The sequence below is a fragment of the Nipponia nippon genome, unplaced genomic scaffold (genome assembly GCF_047370975.1).
Source record: "Nipponia nippon isolate SJK-2023a ecotype South Korea unplaced genomic scaffold, ASM4737097v1 scaffold_6, whole genome shotgun sequence".
Taxonomy (NCBI): Eukaryota; Metazoa; Chordata; class Aves; order Pelecaniformes; family Threskiornithidae; genus Nipponia; species Nipponia nippon.
In genome coordinates this window covers 54,576,247-54,595,800 of record NW_028262380.1, presented here as the reverse complement: position 1 = coordinate 54,595,800, position 19,554 = coordinate 54,576,247, and the positions used below count along the sequence as shown (strand labels likewise).

Genomic DNA, 19,554 nt, shown 5'->3' with positions numbered 1-19,554 from the left:
AATTTGCAGCAGGATGTAGAAAGAAATGCTAGGGTAAGGAGAATCATCTCTTGGGAATATTCCCAGCAGAAAGACATCTGGCCTGGGATTAGAAATCTGGACTATTTCATCTGGATTATCTTAACATTTATAATTTATCCTCTTGGTGATCTTCAGCTTCCCTGTTCACTGCTTCTTTTGTAATAAGCCCATTTTTCCCTGTCTTCCCCACTCTCTTTTTTTTTTTTATTTTGTTAAAATGTAGTCCTCTCTCACTGCTATGTTGTCTTTAACCAGCATCTTTGTATAGTGTAATTAAAGTAGATGAATTTCAGAATCTAAATGATCTTAGGAGCACCAGAAATAGGAGCACAGCGTTATTAAAGCACCTTTTCACACTGCTTGGGCACCTCTTTTCTTTTAAGTGTATTTAATGCTTTGTATTTTGAATGTTTACATTTTTATTTTAAAAATATCTATTTACATTATTTAATTTCTACAAGTTTCATGAAACACTCTTCGCTAGGAAGCTTTCCTTCACGTCTAATGGCTCTGTACTCTCTACTGCATTTTAAGCCTGGGACTTCTCATGTGAACCGTCCCAAAATACTTCCCCCCCCATGGGGGGAATATGGGGATGCCTGCATGAGTCTTCTAAATTTTCTTTGGAGACGTAAAACACATCTATTTTTATTGGCTTCCTCTCCTTACAAGATTTTATACTACACCAATTCCTTTCCAACCTCAGATAGGAACATATGACTACATCCAATTCAAGTAGGGATGATACCAGAAAAAGAGAGGAGCAGAAGCTTGCAGTTTTTGGTGCATGAAGCCTGCTCCAGAGATTATTAGAGAAGCAGAGACTTCTGTATACTGAATGCAGTTACTGGCACAGGGGTCACTGTCAGTCCTGGATCAGAAGCCCATACTCATGTGAACTCTGATCCTCGTCATGCATATTTAAGACTCAGCTTATGTGAGAGGTCCATTAGCATTTCACATATATAACCTGAATAAAAATCATTAATAGTTTACCTAAACAGGAAGAATATCACTTAGAAGAATTTCATTATTGATTTCCACTTGTAGCAGCTTTTTAAAGTGATCCTTATTGCATGTAATTCTGGAATGGTTGTTGATGAAGCATGGTTTCTTCATCTAAGTAGATAGTACAGTATAGATATGTTTAATCTCAGAGCTGTAGTATCCTGAAGATATTATTTATAAATACTTTTTTTTTTTTTTTGGTGAAAGCACTGGAAATGGGAAAGCTTTCTGCTGCATCATGTTTGGATGGTGAAATGGGCCGAGTTCAGTTATACCGCATATAACCCGAGGAAAATTGGGGAAATACGCCATCTACAGCTGCCTCTGTAGTATTTCTTTTCTTGTGGCTGTGTGGTTTTTTTTAATGTCTCTTCTACAAAGCTATTGTTGAAAACCATACCAAGAAATCTTCTCTGTTATACCAACGAAGGTGAGTAAATATTTTTAACCCTGTGTATATTGCCATTTTTTTTTCACGTATGCAGGCCTAATGTTAAGAAAAAAATAATTCTATTGAGAATTAAATCCCTCTGAATTTGAATTTTATTACTGTATTTTTAGTTTTTCAGGTTGGGGGCTAAATTCTCTGCCTGCACAGCCAGTTGTGGTCACAAGGAGTCTGCACCAGTTTTATACAAATGCTCTGTGTGAATGTAAGAAAGATGTTCCCAGAAAGGCTGAGGTATGTTTAAATAGGGGATCTTAACATGCCCTCGGTAAATACAATTCTAATAAAAGGTGCAGGTTGATGGAAACAATAGGGTGTGAATGATTGCCTGCTTGGAGATAACTGCTTTACCTGTGCTTGCCATTTTTCAGCAGTGGGAAATGCCTAACGTATCATCTCGCATCTGAATGCACACGTCGAGAGAAAATGTGCTCCTTACTTTGCCTTCCCACATTTCTCCATGATTTGAGTGGATGTACAACTGCCTTCAGGAAACCACCTGTACTCTTTAGTGGTAAGCCTGGTACGAAGAAACAAGTCATCTAGCTGCTCCTGGGGTCCAAGCAGACAGAGGGCATGTTTGAACAGAGCACCGCATTTTGAGAACAAACATTGAGGCCAGTCGTCAGTGCTATGTATGGACGCAAGGCTAGAAACTATGAATGTAGTTCAGTCACTGTGGTGTGGGAGCAAAAAGTTGTGATCCGCATTTATCACTTCAGAGTTTTTTGGGAAACAAAGACAGAAACAGCACACCATGTAGTAACAATTATTAGCAATAATCATTCCAGGGGCTAGTTTAGCCTCTTTTGAGGCTCGCTGGAGGAAAGCTTTGCTGCCAGTTTTCGAGACATGCTACTGATCTCCCCCAAGTCTGTGTTGTCTCCTCACCGCTCCTACAGCTTCTGTAGGACGTGGGTACTTTAGCTGAGGGATTCCCACTACTGTTACTACTCTAGTCATTAACGAGGATGCAGAACCAGGTAAGACCTATTAAAATAAACAGAACAAGGCCGTTCAAAAGCACCATCACCATACTTGTTCCTGATTTACTGTGACTCTGTGAGGAGGCTGAACGGTGGCAGCTGCTACTGTAGCAGGATGAACGTGAAGGAAAGCTCTGCTGTAGGCCAAGTACCACTTGAAAGGATGAAGTAAAGAAACGGGAGGGAGCAACCTCCGTTATGAGCCTGCCCGGGGCTGCAGTGGGCACCGCTGAGCCTGACTCGGTGCCTGAGGAAAGCCGCTGCGGCCCGGGTCGGGGCAGGCCCCGTGCCACGGCCCCCAAGCTGGGAAGATCTTTAGCGCAAAACCGTGAGGCCCCACCGCGGGAGGTGGCGCGGGGAGGGTGAGGGGGAAGAGAGAAAAAGGCGGCAGCAGCCGCGGCGCCCGGCTGAGGAGCGGCGCTGTCCGCGGGACCGCCACCGGCCGCCGGGGCGATGGCCGCCCGCCTCGGGCGGGGGCGATGGCGGAGGGCGGGCTCCTGGCAATCGCCCCGCGTCTCCGCTGCGGGCCAAGCCCCTCCGGCTGGGCGGGCAGGAGGCTTCCTCGCACTGTCCTCCCTCTCCGCCGCAGTGCCCGCGGTGACCGCTCCCGTACGCGGCGGTCTGTTGGCTCGAAGGGCTCCTACGTCCCTGAGCAGCGCCTGCCCCCAGCCGCCTGCCTGCAAGCGGCGCTTGGCCCTCCCGAGCGGCCGCCCTGCCCCCTGAGGCGCCTTACCGGCGTCTGCGCGGAGCCAGGCTTGACTCCTCGGTTTTTGGGGCGCGTAGGGGGCTGAACGTAGCAGCAATCCAGGTGAGGGCGCAGTAATACGTCACGTTAGCCGCCAACAGGCGGGGCCTGAACGGCAGAGGTGTTAAGGCGGCGCAAGAGCTGGTGATTCGAGGGGCGGCCGTATCGTAGCCCTTGAGTTTGTAAGGCATACCTCTACGCTGGGCAGCTTCTCCACAGTGTAAACTTACCTGTGCTCCGTTCTTCAGCGAGGTTGTCTCAGGTATTTACCTTAGCGTGGAGATCACCATGCTTTGCATGAAAAACATTTTTTTTTTTCTTTTTTTTTCCCCCCTTGCCCCCACTACATTGCACTCTGGTGAAGTAGCTGTGCCCGTCTTGAGTAGCGAGGTAATAGCATCTTAATTCTTTAAGGTTGAAAATTATTTAAGAAGTTCCAGTATGGCCTAAAGTAGAAGTGAATTTCAAATAGAAGTTAGCGTACAGTGAGGTGTAAGTATGTTTTACTGTGAATGTTTATGTTTCTTTGTAACAAGGTTTTCTAATTTTCATTGTTATGAAGACTGAGATGACGTAATTTAGCATATAAATAATACGATTGTATGAAGCCGGTCCAATTTTTCTATCCTCGCTAAGCCTTAAAATGACTTGAAAACTTTTCAATGATTTGATATATCCATTTGTAGCACATACACTTTTCTATTTGGCTGCATTAACTTTTTTTTTTTTTTGGCCAGAGCTCTATATATTTCTAAAATATTACCAAATGATACAAATATTAGTCCTTTCCCTATCCTCAGATCTGCAACTGCTAGGATATATGACAACTCTGTGTACTCCTTTAAACTCCTTTACAGGTTACTTAGAAAGCTGTTCTGAAAGGATAGTGTTGTTTGTTTTCCGGTAATGGTGGGATTAAAGATACAGTTATAACCATAAAAACACTTAAGTCCGTAAGACTCATATTTAGGGTTTGGTGAAAAATTTTCTGCTTTAAATCAATTTAAAAAGTTTTAAGCTTTTTACTTTGACTTACTGAAAGAAAATACCAACAGTGGTTGAAAGTATATAAAATAATGATATATTCTTCTCCTGGTTTCTTTTGCCTTTACTTTGACATTGCTGCAGTTAGAAATAAAGTGACAAGTAGATTGAAAACTGCTCCAGTGACCCTGAAGACAGTAGCGCATTCGGGCACAACAAAATCCCAGCTGAAAATAAATTTGCAGTTAGGTATTGCTTTATTCACAGAGAAACAGATTCAATCTTAAAATTGTTTTCAATGTGCTTTTATTGATCCAACACTTTCTACTTACCATATTTATTAGGGTATGTGATCATAATGATCCCAGTTTAAAATATTTAAGTTCCATAACAATTTTAGAGGTAAACAATAGGCAACGGTGGAGTTGGGTATTAGCTGTCTCAATCAGCAGTTGGCAACAATCAGCAGTATTCTTATAACAGATTTGTTTAGAATAACCTCTTCTTACTTGTAAGTTGGCCAACAATGGAAAAAAAAATATAGGGAGATACCATTTGTTATGATTATTATTTAATCTCATATATCCTATATGTTTCCCCTAGTTTCTTCTCTTTCCTGTAGTAAGATTCTTACAGTGTAGCCCCAAAGGTCAATGCTGTCTGATGTTTAAAAATCTCAGTTTTGCCTTAGTCCTTTTTCGATACTTGTCATATTTCCTAAATGTGTTTTTTGTTACTTATTTGAAGTTACAGATGGTGCTGAAGCTAAAAACGTCTTTGTAGCATAATGAACCAATAAGAGAACAATTTCTAAAGAAATAAGAATTGTGCATTAGTTTTGTTAAATACCTGTCTCCGAAAGAGAAAAATGAATTTAGTTGATGTTGACAGAGAAGGTAGAGACCTTCCCAAGGTGGGCAGATTTTTACTGCTTTATTTTACACATACGTTTATTTTTAAATAATAATAACAAAACAGAGAACTTGTAACTTAATTGAATGATGTTATTTTCCATATGTTTAGTAGCTGTTTTTGTTGATTAATGTTGTGCTTACTGAACTAGAAATGTAACAGTTTGAAGATTTTGCAGATCTGGGATCATGTTGTCTTAATCCATGCGTGAGAGAGAGCAGGAGATTGGCAGGCCTTATGGCTGAGGTGTGCATGCCTCCCATCAGATCATATAACCCAACTGTGCATTAGGACCGTATTGTTTAAACTAGGACTAGGGGCAAAACTGACATGTGTGCAAGATTACAGAATTTGGCATGGTATATCACCTTGTTCGTGAAGTTGTAAAAACCTCAAATAAAGATAGGACAGATGTTAATAAAACTCATTAGGCAATTAGGCAGCTGAACTAAGTATTTTTTTTTAATAGGTGTTATAAATGTGAAAAATGGAAGAGAACTGGACTGCTTGGTTTTAAAGAGATATGAAATATACCAGAAATTCGTAGAAAGGAAATAATCAAGTAGTCTTTATTAGTATACAAGTTCTTTAAGAGCAACAGCATATTTTGTTTGTTGCAGTTTGTAAAACAAAACAAATCCCCAAACCCAAACAAACTATCCCTACCTGAGTCCTCTTAAAGTCATATCATATAAGTAAGTTGGTTTTTGTCAACAACTATTTTAAACTGAACTGAAATTCCATCTCTCAGTAGCAAAATACAATGCTAGACTGCTAGGAGTAGTGACGTAGCAAGGAAGATCAGGAGGGCTGTGGTAACCAAAGCAGAATTACAGGGAAGATTTTGGTTACCCCTCTACGCTTTGAGTTGAGATCTCATCAGGCTTGGCAGTGTGCTGAGAGCGGCCCAGCACTCTTTAGACACAATAAAGAAATGATTCATGGACTGCAGAAGAGCAGAGCTAATTTTGACCTTCTGAGCAGCACATTGCAGAAGGTTACTACTGACTAGCTAGTCTAAGAGTGGTCATAAAGTACTTAAATTTAGCATTCTTGAAAGAACAGAAAAAACCCTAGTAGTAAATGGCAAATGTGTTTAATTTCAAAAAGGGGAATTATATAGAATGATTTCACAAAGAAATGGAAGGGCTCAGCCAAATGGGTGAAATGCTTGCAAGTGACATGAACTCTTAACAAAAATTATACTAGAATTGTAGGGCAAATGCCTATCACTTATCAGCTGGACTCTAGAGCAATTAAAAATGAACCAGTGTACAAAAAATCCAGGTAAAATGATTTATTGAGAGTAAGATGAAACTGTTACGCTCACAAACTGAATCTAAAAACACAATGGGGCAGGTCAAAATGATTATGAGGAATGAATTTTCAAAGAAATAGAAAGTACTGAGAATCCTTGTACAAATACATTACAGATAGGAAGCCTGCTGGAGAGTTTACAGGGCAAACAGCTGATCCTTTTACAGGTATAAAAGAATTATCCAAAGAAAACAAAGACATAGGGGGGAAAAAAGCTGAAAGTTGAATCTTGTCCTTGTTGACTGGAAAGGAGCTTAAGGAGGTTCCCACAGTACAGTCTCTCTTTGTATGTGTTTTGAAGGAGCTTTCTTAGAATTGGATTGTTGGGAGAAGAAATTGCCAAGATAAGATCCCTGAGCAAGATCGTGTTCACCAAAGAACTTTAATGAAACTCACGTATGAAACCACTGACTGACTATGGTGTGCAAACTATTACTTACGATTTTGTTAGTACTGAGAGAACAGGTGGTGGTATACATGGCACACGCTTTTTGAAGAGTTTTAATATAAGCATTGGGAACTGTAGGGCTAGTAAGTTTGGCTTCTGTATGAAGTCATTTGGTGAAATTTATATGATAAAGGATAGAGCTTGTAGGCATGTGGATAGATTGATATAATGGGAAAAACTCTGTGCAACTTGTAAAAGGTGCCATACAAACCTCTTGGAGGCCTTTGAAAGGGCCAGTAAACAAGCAGTAATTTTGGTTTGATTGGTGTATTCTAGAAAAGTTTACAGGCAGATTTTGAATGGTGTCACTCACCAAATGAGTTTAAAGAAATTGAACTTCCATGTATCAAGGTTTAATAATTGTCAGCAAATAGAAAACAAGACGAGAAATAATTGCTGGCTTTCCTATGTAAGGGAGTCTCACAGGAATTTATTTTAGGGTCTCTGCCATCTAATATCCCCAGAAGTGATCTGGAAAAAAGCGATGAGCAAGGTGGTAAAGTTTCCTCACCACACGGATTTACTGAAGGTAGTAAAAATGAAATCTTCTAAGAAGATGACTATAGAAAGACTTCATGATGCTGCATGATGGAGTGACAAAATGGTATGTGAGATTCAGTGCAGATAAATGCACTTGGGGGAAGAAACAGCCTTAATTTTCCACACTAAAACTAAGGACACTGAATTACATATGGCATGAGATACCTTGAAATTATAACACTTCATTCTAAGCAAATGCTAGCTCAAAGCATAGTAGCAGTCAAAAAAAAAAAAAAAGACAACTAGACTATTAGGAATTGTTAGAAAAGGGATAGAAAACAAACCATCAAACCTTATTATGGCCCTGGTTAAATGCCATAATTTTCCTGCAGATTCATTGTTACCTGAAGTTCTGGTTACCCCTCTTCTGAAGGTGTATTATAAAATTAAAATACATACAGAGAAGGACAAGAAGGATGATCATAGATATGAAGAAACATTTTCTTAAGGAGTCATTAGATAGACTAGGGTTTTTCATCCTGGAAAAGTTACAACCAAGGTGATAGAAGTGTATGTAGTGTTGACTTTCATAGAACAGATGAATGAGAAGTGACTGTTTGCGGTTTGTTTTTTTTCTTCCTACTGCAAAAAACAAGGGGTGTTATGTGAAATTATCCAGTGGAATGTTCAGAACAAAAGGGTACGTAGTTGTATGTCACCAAAGATTAGACAAACTGATTAGACAAGCAGAAATTCTGAAAAGGTATTAAATGTACTTTAGTAGGACGTTCTTTAGCTGTAAATTGCTAGAATCTGGCCGTGATTTAGGAGAAATATTGCTTCATGCTTACCCTTCTACAGCAGATCAGCAAGGAAGACTGTAATACAGGGCAAGGTCGACTTTTAGTTTGATCCAGTGTCGCCATTCTTGTGTTTTTATGTGATGGGAACAAAATGTGGCAGAGCCTGCAGGCAGGTGTTTGTATCCCTTCCGGTATAACTGCCGTGTGTGCAGCAGGGGAGGCTGCCGCTGTGGCTGCTGCGTGGGGCTTCCCCCCCTCTCCTGCTCTGGACCCTGCCTGTTGCTATTGTGCGAGGTCTCAAAGCTGGAGGGAGGCTATGGTTTTAAGCTGGTGCCACATAGACTGCTGGTATTTTAGCTAGGGAGCATGAAGCAGGGATCAGATGAAAAAATCGGAATTGGACATGACTGTTGTGAAATCTGTGGAAAGAGATGTGGTTCAAGTTCTCCTTACTACTCCATCCTTGCACCACAAAATGCTGCAGTTGCAGTCCTGTTCTCCTTGGAACGCAGAAGTCTGATCATCCTAATGCTTTCTTGAGTACTTCTAGGCATTTTAGGGAGAATTTTTGCTGTTTGCCTGAGGCAGTACTTATTACTCTCAAAGAAGAGTGATGCTTATAACTTGAAATGGAACCTATCTTTAGATATATAATTAAGTCCTTCTGTCAAGAAGAAAAAAGTAAATTCAGCTTTTTAACCTTTAATATGTGGCATAAACTTTATACAACAGGAGCGTAGCGTGACTCTGAAGTAGTATCAGCGTTAACAACTACAAAATACATAAAACAATGCAATTACAGAAAGAATTAGACTGTCTAAAGCATGGGGCTCACTGACAATGAAAAAATCCATATTACAGTTGTGTATGTTATGTAGTGTACTTACTTTTAATGGTTTTTTTTTTTCTTACTGTACAATCATTTAAGACAGGATGACTGCTATATACATTCCCAAAGGTGGGAAAAGTTGATAATGCTGTTCTGTTACATTAAATTTTTTACTAGAAGGATAAAATCACAGTCATAGAGTATCATAAAGCGTCTTCACTGCTCTTCCTCACTTATCTTTTTTCCTGAATCTTTTGACTTACATTTAGTAAAGATGCTAATTTTAAAAGTATAATAAAATGCATTTTCAATGCTTGACAGTTACCGTAGCAGCACTAATGATGAAGTTGTTTGGAAATCTCCTAATGTTTTTCTCAAGGTTCTTGTCTTACGTCCCATTTAAAATAGTAGGAAGTCAAGTATTTCAGTCTTGTTTTCTAATTAATTTTCTTGGCAGATGATTACATTTTTTCCTGACATCTACAACAGGCTATCTCCACTGTTTTAAGAATTATCATGGAGCTTACTTGTAAAACCACATAAATCCTCTAGAATGTATATATATATAAAAAAGAATGCTGTAGCTTCTTAGTTATTAAGTAAACCACAGTCTATCAGTTCTAGTTTGATGTACTGAAGTATAGAGGTTTCTGTACATAAAGCTCAATTATAACTAAAATGTTTAGGACATGAAAATGTTTGAACTGAAGGAATGGATACTGATTAGATTACTGTTTAGAACCTGGCTTACTGAGGTCTTCATCAATGGGCGGGTCTTTACCATTATAGAGTAAATAATAGTGAAATTGTGCTTTTGGTTTTTACTCTACAATTTTATTCATTATTTTACTTTGTTGAAACTCTGTGGGATACAGACTAGAATATGTCAGAATTTTAGAAACAGTAATTCATTGGAGGGTACACATGAGAAATAATGATTTTTTTTTTCAAAGTTGTTTTAGTTGATTTTGATTAGGAAAAGTCATCCCACAAGGAAGCCAAAAATCATTATCTACAGTGCTTTAATATTACTGGCCACAGATTTTTTTTTTTTTTCCCATAATAGATGCATCTAGGCATCAGAATTATTTTAATAAAATTGTTATCAGCGTCATAGTTAATTTATGATAATGTTTTTCTATATATATATATAAAAGAACATCAAAGGTGGCAAGAGTCTGCCAAATAAGAAAAGTGTTTCAAAGAGGTCGACGCAATTACTCCAGGACCTGGCAGCTATAACCAAGCTCCTACAGTGGAGCTGGCTAGAAATAGCAAAAACCAGAGAGACTCTAAAGAGCATAGTCAGCTGGTATGCTAATTTTAAATGTCTGTGTAATGTTAATTCCCTTTTTAAAAAATGATCAAGCGTATTACTGAACACTTGTGATAATGTTTTGTTATGCTAATATTGTGAAAAGCTAAGCTAAGCCAAGCTATGCCAAGTGCAAAAATGATTGAACATTTGCACATTCAAGCTTGTGTCCACATTAAGCATATCCTGCTTTTTTAAAAAAAAAAAACCAACATTTTTTTTTAAAGTTACTGAAATGTACTTTGCTTTGTAGGTCATCTGTAACCCAACAGATCCAAACAAAAATCTAGCTATTAATGCTAATTTATAAAGAAGTTTTTGAACTTTTATAGAGAAATGGATTTTGGGAGTTTAATTTGCAGTACATATGGAAGCTAATTTCACATTACTAAATGGCAGATAGGGCCAGGATACTGATACTGTCTAGTAGTTACAAATGCCCTAATTCTCTTAGGTGTTCTTGAATATGATGGAGAAGCCAGAAGGTAACATTGCTATTTTTCAGTTGGCTTAGAGGGAATATTAGTAATTCTGTTAGCCATACCCCTCCACAATTTAATTGGTTTATGCTTGTGCAACAATGTGACACAGGTAACTAAAACTGATATCATTTGTCTGTGCATGTGATGTTATAAAGTTATCACTGCTGTGGGATTACCTGTCGGTTCTGTAGTATTCTGAGATCTTGCACCTCCAACCATAAAGTGAAAGTGTGGGTTTGGTTTTTTTTTTTTTTGGTTGTGTGTGTGGGTTTTTTTTGTGTGTGTGTTTATTTTTTTTTTTTTTTTAAATAGTATAGGGTATTTGGTTACTTCAGGGTTACCTAGTTTGGATACTCATTTTTAGTTTATTTACTGGGAGTAAAGATGTGTGGATAATCTATTTAAAAATGTATTTGTATTTTAAATATATTTATATATATAAAAATTTATTTATTTATTTAGAGAGAGCTGTAGACTTCATAAAAATCTGCTGAAAGGAGGATGATTCCTCTGTTTCTTTTGCTGATTAGGCGTTTGCATATAAGGAAGGTGAGGATGGCACTCATAAAACAGTACCCACCTCAGAGACATAACACTGAATCCAGCTTCCATTCAGATACTATTTGTAAATAACTTCTGACGACTCCCACATCGCTGAAGATAAAGCAATAAAATAATGCACTCCCAACCACCCCCCAACAACCACAAAATATTGTCCTATTCTATTTTCTCCTAGGACAGCAAAAATAGAACTGGTACCACTAGATTCCTGACTCTATAGTAGGATGTTTCTGGAGGATATGGACACAAATGTAACGAAGTCTCATGTAGTACCTGCTTCACTACTTTAGCTAAAAGGCTAGGAAAAAAACCTGTACCTCTGAAAGAGAATTCTCTGCCTTTTCTGCTTGGACAGAAAGGTAATGTAAAAGCATACGAGAATTCTGCAATCAGTACTAGAGAGGCTTAGTGTGTAGAGGCTGTGAAGTAACCTGCTTTACGCTTTTTTACAGTCATTACTTTTGTAAACTACAACTATGAGAAATTTGATTCAAAGAATTCAAGTATGCCTGTGACTTTTTTTTTTTTTTTTTTTAAATCACAGGAGAAACAACTGAATTGAAAGAATGTAAGCTGAGTGCTGCCTTAAAAATACATCTTTGTCACTGTTTTATTTTTATTTGCAAATATTCCAGATAAATTTCCTGGGTTTTGGCAAATTTTTTTCTTAACTGTAGGTCACAAAAAAACTTTGAAGGAAAGATTTCCCCTCTCCCCCACCCCCGAAGGGGAGTTAACATATAAAATATAAACAAAGATATATAAAATACATATGAAACATAAATTCTCTTTTAAAGTCATGCAGTTCTTTGATAGTGCTTTCTAAACTACTGGGGGACTATTGCAGAAAACTCTTGAAGTTCTAGTATTTCATGCAAGATTGCAGTACGTGAGACCTGTTGAATGAAAGACATTCTTGAATTTTTGAATAAATTTTCTCATAATTTTGTTATTTTAGGAAAGTAATGACTTAAAAAGTAATGAGCTTTGATAGTTCTCCTGTGTTTTCAGGATCTTAATAAGTTGCATTATTTGTAATTATTCTCAAAAGTGTCACATTACAGTAAAATCTGGCAACTTTAATATTAAAAATATGAGTCCCAAATCTAAAGCTTCTGGCAGAGAAATCTGCCTGCTGAGTAGTTCTTATCACCGATAGGCTTTTGGCTGCAGTGTTTCCATTTCCTGTTTATAATGTTGATCTCCTCATCATTCTTGACATTTTTGTCTTTAATTAAAAGGGTATCATTGTAGGTCAGGATAGTGATGTATTAATTTTATTTTTTTTTTCAAAATGCACTTGGAATTTAATTGTGTGACTCCTGCTAACAGAACAGTTGACAGATCTAGATCAGTCTGTGGCAAAAAATGCTAATTTCAAAGTGTGTAAATTAGCACTTTATTTTTACTCCGAAGCCTTTTTATACTGTCTGTATTTTTTAGTTCTAGCTCAACTTACTGCTTATTCAAAGAATTAATTATGTTTGTAAAAAATTTCATACTGTTAAATCACTTTTAGAGCGGAAAGGCTGTAAATCTGCCATCAAATCTACATTGCAAAAAGAGATGTTCTTTTAATTAGGAGATGACTTTTACACATTAGCAGTTCTACTTTAAAACCATTCTGAGACATGACAGATTCAAATTCTGTCACATGGGTTATAACTCTTGTGTTCTGTTGTGAGATGTAAATTTTTTACAATATTGTAATAAACAATGTGTTCTTTAATGTTTCTGTCACATCTTCTCAAACAAATTGCAGATTAGAGATGTCTTCCATTTGAAAGGCCTCAATAGCTACTGTTCACTGTTCCTTATTACAGATGGTTCTGAAGTAGCAACATCAGCTATATATAGCATTTATGACAAAGGGGATGCTTGAGCAATACTAATTGCATAGAGTGAATGATAGTTCATAATTAACCAAAATAAAAAAGAATAATTAATTACTTCTTTTTGGTTGCTGTTTCCCCCTGTAATTATTTTTCCAAGAAATGCATTAGGGGGCAGCAGAGTCATTTAGTCGATCCAGTTTGCAACCATTTCTAAGTATTTCATGCTAGCGCTTCAGTATTCAGCATTTTTGTTAGGAATCACATTTTCTGTGAATGCTGTTGCACAAATATAAGGCATCATGTTTTCTAAACACTGAATAAGCAAAATGAATAGTCTACAAGTAATCATATGTAGAATCTGTGTAGTTATCTGTAATTATTGTAGTTATACAAATGGAGAAGTAAGGCAAGGAGATTAAATGGTACACTGAAAAGGTGTTTGGGAACGTGAGAATTTCAATCTGAAGTAAGCTTCTGATTTCTAGATTTGGGTGATTTCAGGTAGTATTTTAGCTACCTGTATGCTTTACCCTTTTAGGAAGGAAGAGGCAAAAGGTCAAGAGAACTCCATAGAATGTACAATTGAAGTTTTTATTAAAAATTTGTATTTCTTTTTAAATAACTTATTCAGCAACAATTTTTTAATTCTAGATTTAACTGATGGTGTTAAAGGACAGCTTTTCATGAGAATTTAAAATGTTTTTGTGTTTTAAGGAATGTTGACAACTTCAACACTGTTAGAAATCTAACAACTGGAGTACTTTGTTCCATATTCTGGTGTGAGTGCACAAGAATTTCGGAACTCTCTGCATCCATACAAAACTCTTCACCAAATTCCTTTGTAAATACCAACTATTACTGTTGTTATAGAAGAAATATTACCAAATACTGGTACAATGGAACTTAAAGAAACTGTGTAAGAAGAGCAGGAAACCTCTCTCAGATCTAGGGTCCTAGAGACTGTAAGATATCTTGATCTTTCACTGTGAGAGCTTTCACTTAATTTATTTTCAAGACTGGTGGTATTTAAAATTAAAGTCCTGAAAGAACTTTGTGATTTATTTTTTTTTTTTTTTTTTTAGCCTTTTATGTAGGATAACTACCTCAGAAGTAGCCAGCCTTCTTTAATTTGCCTACTATATTTATATCTTGAATTTGTTGGAAAAAAGAAGACTTTTGAGGACAAAAGAGGAGCTTTGTTTCTGTCTGTTAGGGAAAATAATGAACACCTTCATGGGAAAAGATAGGCATCTTTCAAGAGTGCAGTTATTAGTTTCTATTTAAGTACCTGACTCATAACCAGAGCTAAGTGTTTGAGTGGCTCAGTACTTTTCTAAGTCCGTCCTTAGTGTAGATTATCTTAGCAGTCATTGCCTTATCTCTAACTACCGTTCTTTCTCATGAATAGGTTATAGAAATGTTGTGGTATGGTGCTGTTTGGTTTTGATTTGTCTGTGTTTCTTGTCCAGTTCCTCTTGGTTTCTGTTAATAATTTTTTCTTTTTTTTTAAATCTCGGATTTCATTGATTTCGCTGCCCTGTTTTAGTTGAGTTTTGGACTTGGATATGGCATAGAAATACTGGTCGCGGTTTGAGATCATACTTTTAAAGTAGCCAAAACTAAGGGTTAGAGAGGAAAATGTTTAAGTGATTCATTGGAGGCTATTCATTCATATGTTGAACCTTGTGTTCTGTATCTGTTTGTTGGTTTTAATATTTTATTTTTCTTGATATGTTTCCGATTCTGCTGGGGGTAGAGGTAATCATGCCTGAGCCTTGTCATCCTCCCGTTTCTCTTAGAATTGGACAATTTTTCATTAGTTCTAAAGACTTGTTTGCAAGGTTATACTTCATAGCAGAAAACCTGCTGCAGATGCACATTTCTCTTAACTGATCCCACTGATCCTGTAATAAGTATTAATACTTTGTGTGTGGATATATATGAACAATAATAGCTGTCAAGTGTATCAGGGACACACACCAGCAACATATAACTAAAGCGTTATGATCCTCAGGAGAGAAGGGGCTTTCCGATACTCTGAAAACAATTCTGTCTTCTGCGGTTTTTGACTGTGCTTTCTTGTTAGCACAAGATATCTGATTATATGTTTTTATTTGTTTAATATCAATTTGCTTAAGTAAAAACAGTGCATAAGCTTTAATTATTCAGTGAGTTTTCCCAGTTAAAATATAATAGCACAACAAGAAACAACATGAAAAACAGGTACAATATATAAGTTCTTAAGTGGATAATAAAATATTTTGAGTGTTCTTTCAGCACTTGCAACAGCTGTTTTGGCCTTGTCTTTTCCCAAGAGAAGTGACAGAGTATGTGTAGTAATTGTTGGGTTGAATCTTTATTTTACACAGCCACTATTTTTAGGTTAGAGCTCCCTCATTGTGCCTCAAAGCCCAATCGACTTGTCTAAGGTTGCTCAAGTTGTTGCTTTTTTCTTACTATGGGTACATATTTTGGATAAGCAATGAATTCCCAGAGCATATTTTTCACTGTCAAACAAACGTAGGCCTCAGTCCAGCAAAGCACTTATCTCTGTATTTAACTATTAACATGTAATGGTTGTATTTGACTGCAGTAGGACTGCTTACATATTTTAAGCTATGGACGTACTGAAGTGCTTTAGTGGACTGGTGCCCACATGTAGTGCCAAGGAAGAGCAACAAATTTGCCTTATGTTACTGAGCCAGGCCCTCTGATACACATACAGAATTGCAAAGTCTTCAATTAAAAAAAAAAATTAAAATCCTATTTTATAATGCAAATATTTTAGCTATTTAAGCATATGCACTGTATAAATATCACAGAGTTATTTTAAAAAACCAGTTGTTTGTTTTCACTTGGTGTTATGGTGAGTATTACCATGCTTTGATAGATAGGCAGTTGCTTTAAAAATGTGTAAGGACTGGTGTATGAGGCTTGGACCTAGGGAGCTCTGCAGATTTAGGGCTGCTTGCCCATGAAATATAGTTTGGAGGGAGAGCTGGAGGAAGTGAATAATTCTGTGGCCTAAAGTGAGAAAATAGAGTGTTTGAACAGAGCAGCAGTATCAAGAGGTCTGTGCTGAGAGGAACTCCCTTAGTTTATATGTTATAACACTCAATGGTACAATTGTGATAGGGAGTTTGTGATATATTGTGCTAGGAAAGATGAAAAATATGCAAATAAAGTTATTTTTGAAAGGTGTTTTATTTAAAAAAATAATTAAAACCCAAACCATTGACAATTGTTGTGCTAGAGGTTAGTGAGGTGGCTGTAAAGGCTGCAGAAGCGCTGTATGTATGTAATGCATCTTCAGGCAACTGGATCTCGGGTCTTACTCAAGCTGTTTCATCAATGCATATAAAGTTTCAGGTAGTATTTTAGAATATGAAAAATACGTCCTTTTAAAACAGCATGTGTAATCAGCCTAAATCTGCTTTACAGAGTTGGGTATTCAAACTAAAGAGTACTGCTGGAGTCCGACACTGATATATTAGCTCATGTTGGTAACATGCTGGGAACTACCTGTGTGCTGTAACACTGGAAGGCAGTCTATTAGTGCCTGAATTAATGCACTCAGGGACTTTTAATTCTTCACAGAATCTATTTCCATATTTAATTACGGGAAAGTCATAGAAAAAAGTTACAAAGCACCTTCTTCATCCATTTCATTGTCAACGGGAGTGGCGATTAGTAATTCTTCTTCAAGTTATATTGCAGTATTCACTTAAAATAATGCAGCTCCTTGCTGAGTTTGCTCCAATTAAGCCATATTTTATTTGCTAATGACTTACCAAGTTGACAATGACCTTGAAGTTGATATTGTCAACACTTCTTGGCATAAAGAGCTAGATGATTTAGAGTTATTAAGAGTGCATCAATTTATTCTTCAGTCTTTGTCAGTATTTTTAAAAAGCTTTTTAATTCCACTACAGATAGGATACTTTACCTGAATAATGTACAGGTTAGTAAGTTAAGTAACGGTCCATTTATGTTGTTTTTACTGCCAATTTAAAGACTGTATATATAAGACAACACTTTTATTGTTTTTGAGTTTGAAAAAGTGTACTAAACCGGGTCATCTTTATAATTGAGTAGCTTTAATCGCTACAAATGCAATTTATTACTGTCACATTTCTGCTGGCCGTAAGTCACTTATATAAATACATTTATAAATATTTAGATATTGAATTTCACTGTTTCAGAAGTTATACTTTATCATGGTCTATTTCACTGTATGTTAAAAAAGGGTGCTAGTATAATTGAACAGAATAAGTTGTTAATTCTTTATGAATGCTTCTTGGCAACTTAGAATGAAGATGAATAGTAAAATTACATTTGTATAGTTTAGAAATGTTTAGAACCTCATAGTTACAGTTTAAAATAACATGAAACACCTGTACCTTTAGATGTAATTTACAGTGGGCTAATTTGAATGTTTTAGACAATCACAATATGTAGCACAAGTGAGTGCAGTAATGAACTCTGTTTTGTCAATAAAAATATTCCTGAACTTCTCAATTTATTGTTTCTATTATTTCTCCTTTTGGAAGCTGGTGTTGCATGCTGTCTTAATCCAGATGCACACATAATCATACTACCAATTAATGCACATTATTTGTTGGGTACTATTATTAGTTCCTGTTTCCTCACATTTTTATATTAGATCATACCTGTCTTCAAGGGGCAGGGAGGAGGGAAAGAACCTTAGTGAGTTTAGAAAGAAGTAGATATCACTACTTCTAAAAAATATTCTATGTTAAGTTTCACATTCTGATTTGATGCATTTAAATTGTGTTATATTTTACTTGTTAAGAATATCATTCCATATGCTGAAAATACTACTTACTGCAGGCCATTTTAAAAACAATGATCAAACTACTGTATTTCCTCAAGCAGATCTTTTAGGAATATACTCCTTTTGCTTTGCGTTCAAGAATTGAGTTACTATGCCATAAAAATTGACTTTAATGGAGTCATCGTTATGTTCATATACCGTAACTGAGAAACCGTATGATCTAATTACTGTAACCTGTTTCTTTCTTAACCCTAAATCTCTGTTCTCTGTTTCTGCATCATGCCTAATAAAATATCATACAGGCTTTGGGCTGTTCAGTCTAGAGATTGTGAATTGCCTAGGATGTTTTGGATATTGAAATGTTGAATAATAGTGTATGTGTGGGGGTGTGTGTGTGTGTATATCTATATATATAATCTCTAGCTTCCTAGGGAGTAGCAAGCACAGATTTCAATTCAAGATACTCAATCATGTACATGAGTTTAAGTATACAAATTATTATTATCTCTTTGTGTTAAAAATGTGTTTTAAAATTGCTTTTCAATTTTACAGTAAATAGAGTAAATTGTGCTGAGCATTCTTCTGTAGATGTTAAATATGGCTAGAAATGCCAGTGATCTGATTGAATTATGTATTTCTATAGCAAAGTTTTCATTCATATTATTTTTATTTGCAAACGTGCTCATTTGAATTAGCAAGGAATTGGAATAAATAATTTTCCTTAAGACTACATAGCGTGACTAGTGTATTAAGAGCAGAGGTCACTTCTAATGTTTTGTTCAGGATTTCAGTTTTTCATCAGAAAATCCTCACTCTTCAGTGCAGTCAGCTGTGGTATTTGAAGTTGCTCATAATTTTGAAATGCTTTTTCAGTCATTTGAGGCTCACTACTCTGTAAGTAGGGTACATCTACAAAAAAGCAGCATCTGCATAAAACGAGAGAATTGATTATGTTTGACTTTTTTTTGGTTTTGTTTTTAATGTGCATTTACAAAACATGGAAGATTTTATACCTCGTGGAAATACTTTTAATTATCACAGAAACTAATAGTATGGTATTAAAAATGTTTAATATGTTTTTCTAAATGTACTACTCTTGTTCTGTGTAAAGTTCATTTACTTGTCAAGTGTTGCCCCCAGAAAAGAGAAGCAAAAACGTACAGATTAAATAATCTCATAGTAACATGACAATCTGCACATTTTATTCTCCTTAACAGGCCTTTATATTTTTTACAGTTTATTATTAGTAATTTATTCTCATTGCTCTAGACACACAAGCTGATTTCTCTTTTTTTTTTTTTTTTTTTTTAGTGCTCGTGTCCCTCTGGCTAGGATTCAGTTTGGAGTTCATTTCACATTTTTAGCTGCCAGAGAAGTTAAGTCTAACTTATGTGAAGCTGCTATCTGCTCAACGTCTTCCCAGATCATAGAGGATATGTTGGAGATCAGGGCCATTCAAATCCTGAAGACCCCCATCAGTGTGAGTAAAATGTACAAGACTTTTCCTGCGGTGCGAAGGTTCTGTTCCATTAGTAATATCATCATGCTATTCCTTTATTAGTATCATAACAAAATGTAGGTAATT

At 36.5% G+C, this 19,554-nt stretch overlaps 1 long non-coding RNA gene across 3 annotated transcripts in view; it reads left to right on the top strand.

Annotated features, from left to right (window-relative positions):
* The window catches only part of LOC148051475 (uncharacterized), a 69,117-nt gene that overhangs the window by 21,162 nt on the left and 28,401 nt on the right, over positions 1-19,554 (top strand). For 2 of the 3 annotated variants that reach the window (XR_015699929.1, XR_015699931.1), the window contains exons 2-5: positions 1,237-1,459; positions 1,591-1,711; positions 1,849-1,991; positions 19,281-19,449. This is a non-coding gene — a long non-coding RNA (uncharacterized LOC148051475). Of the gene's footprint in view, positions 1-1,236; positions 1,460-1,590; positions 1,712-1,848; positions 2,001-19,280; positions 19,450-19,554 lie in introns of all 3 variants that reach the window. The other variant, XR_015699930.1, reaches the window with a different exon arrangement.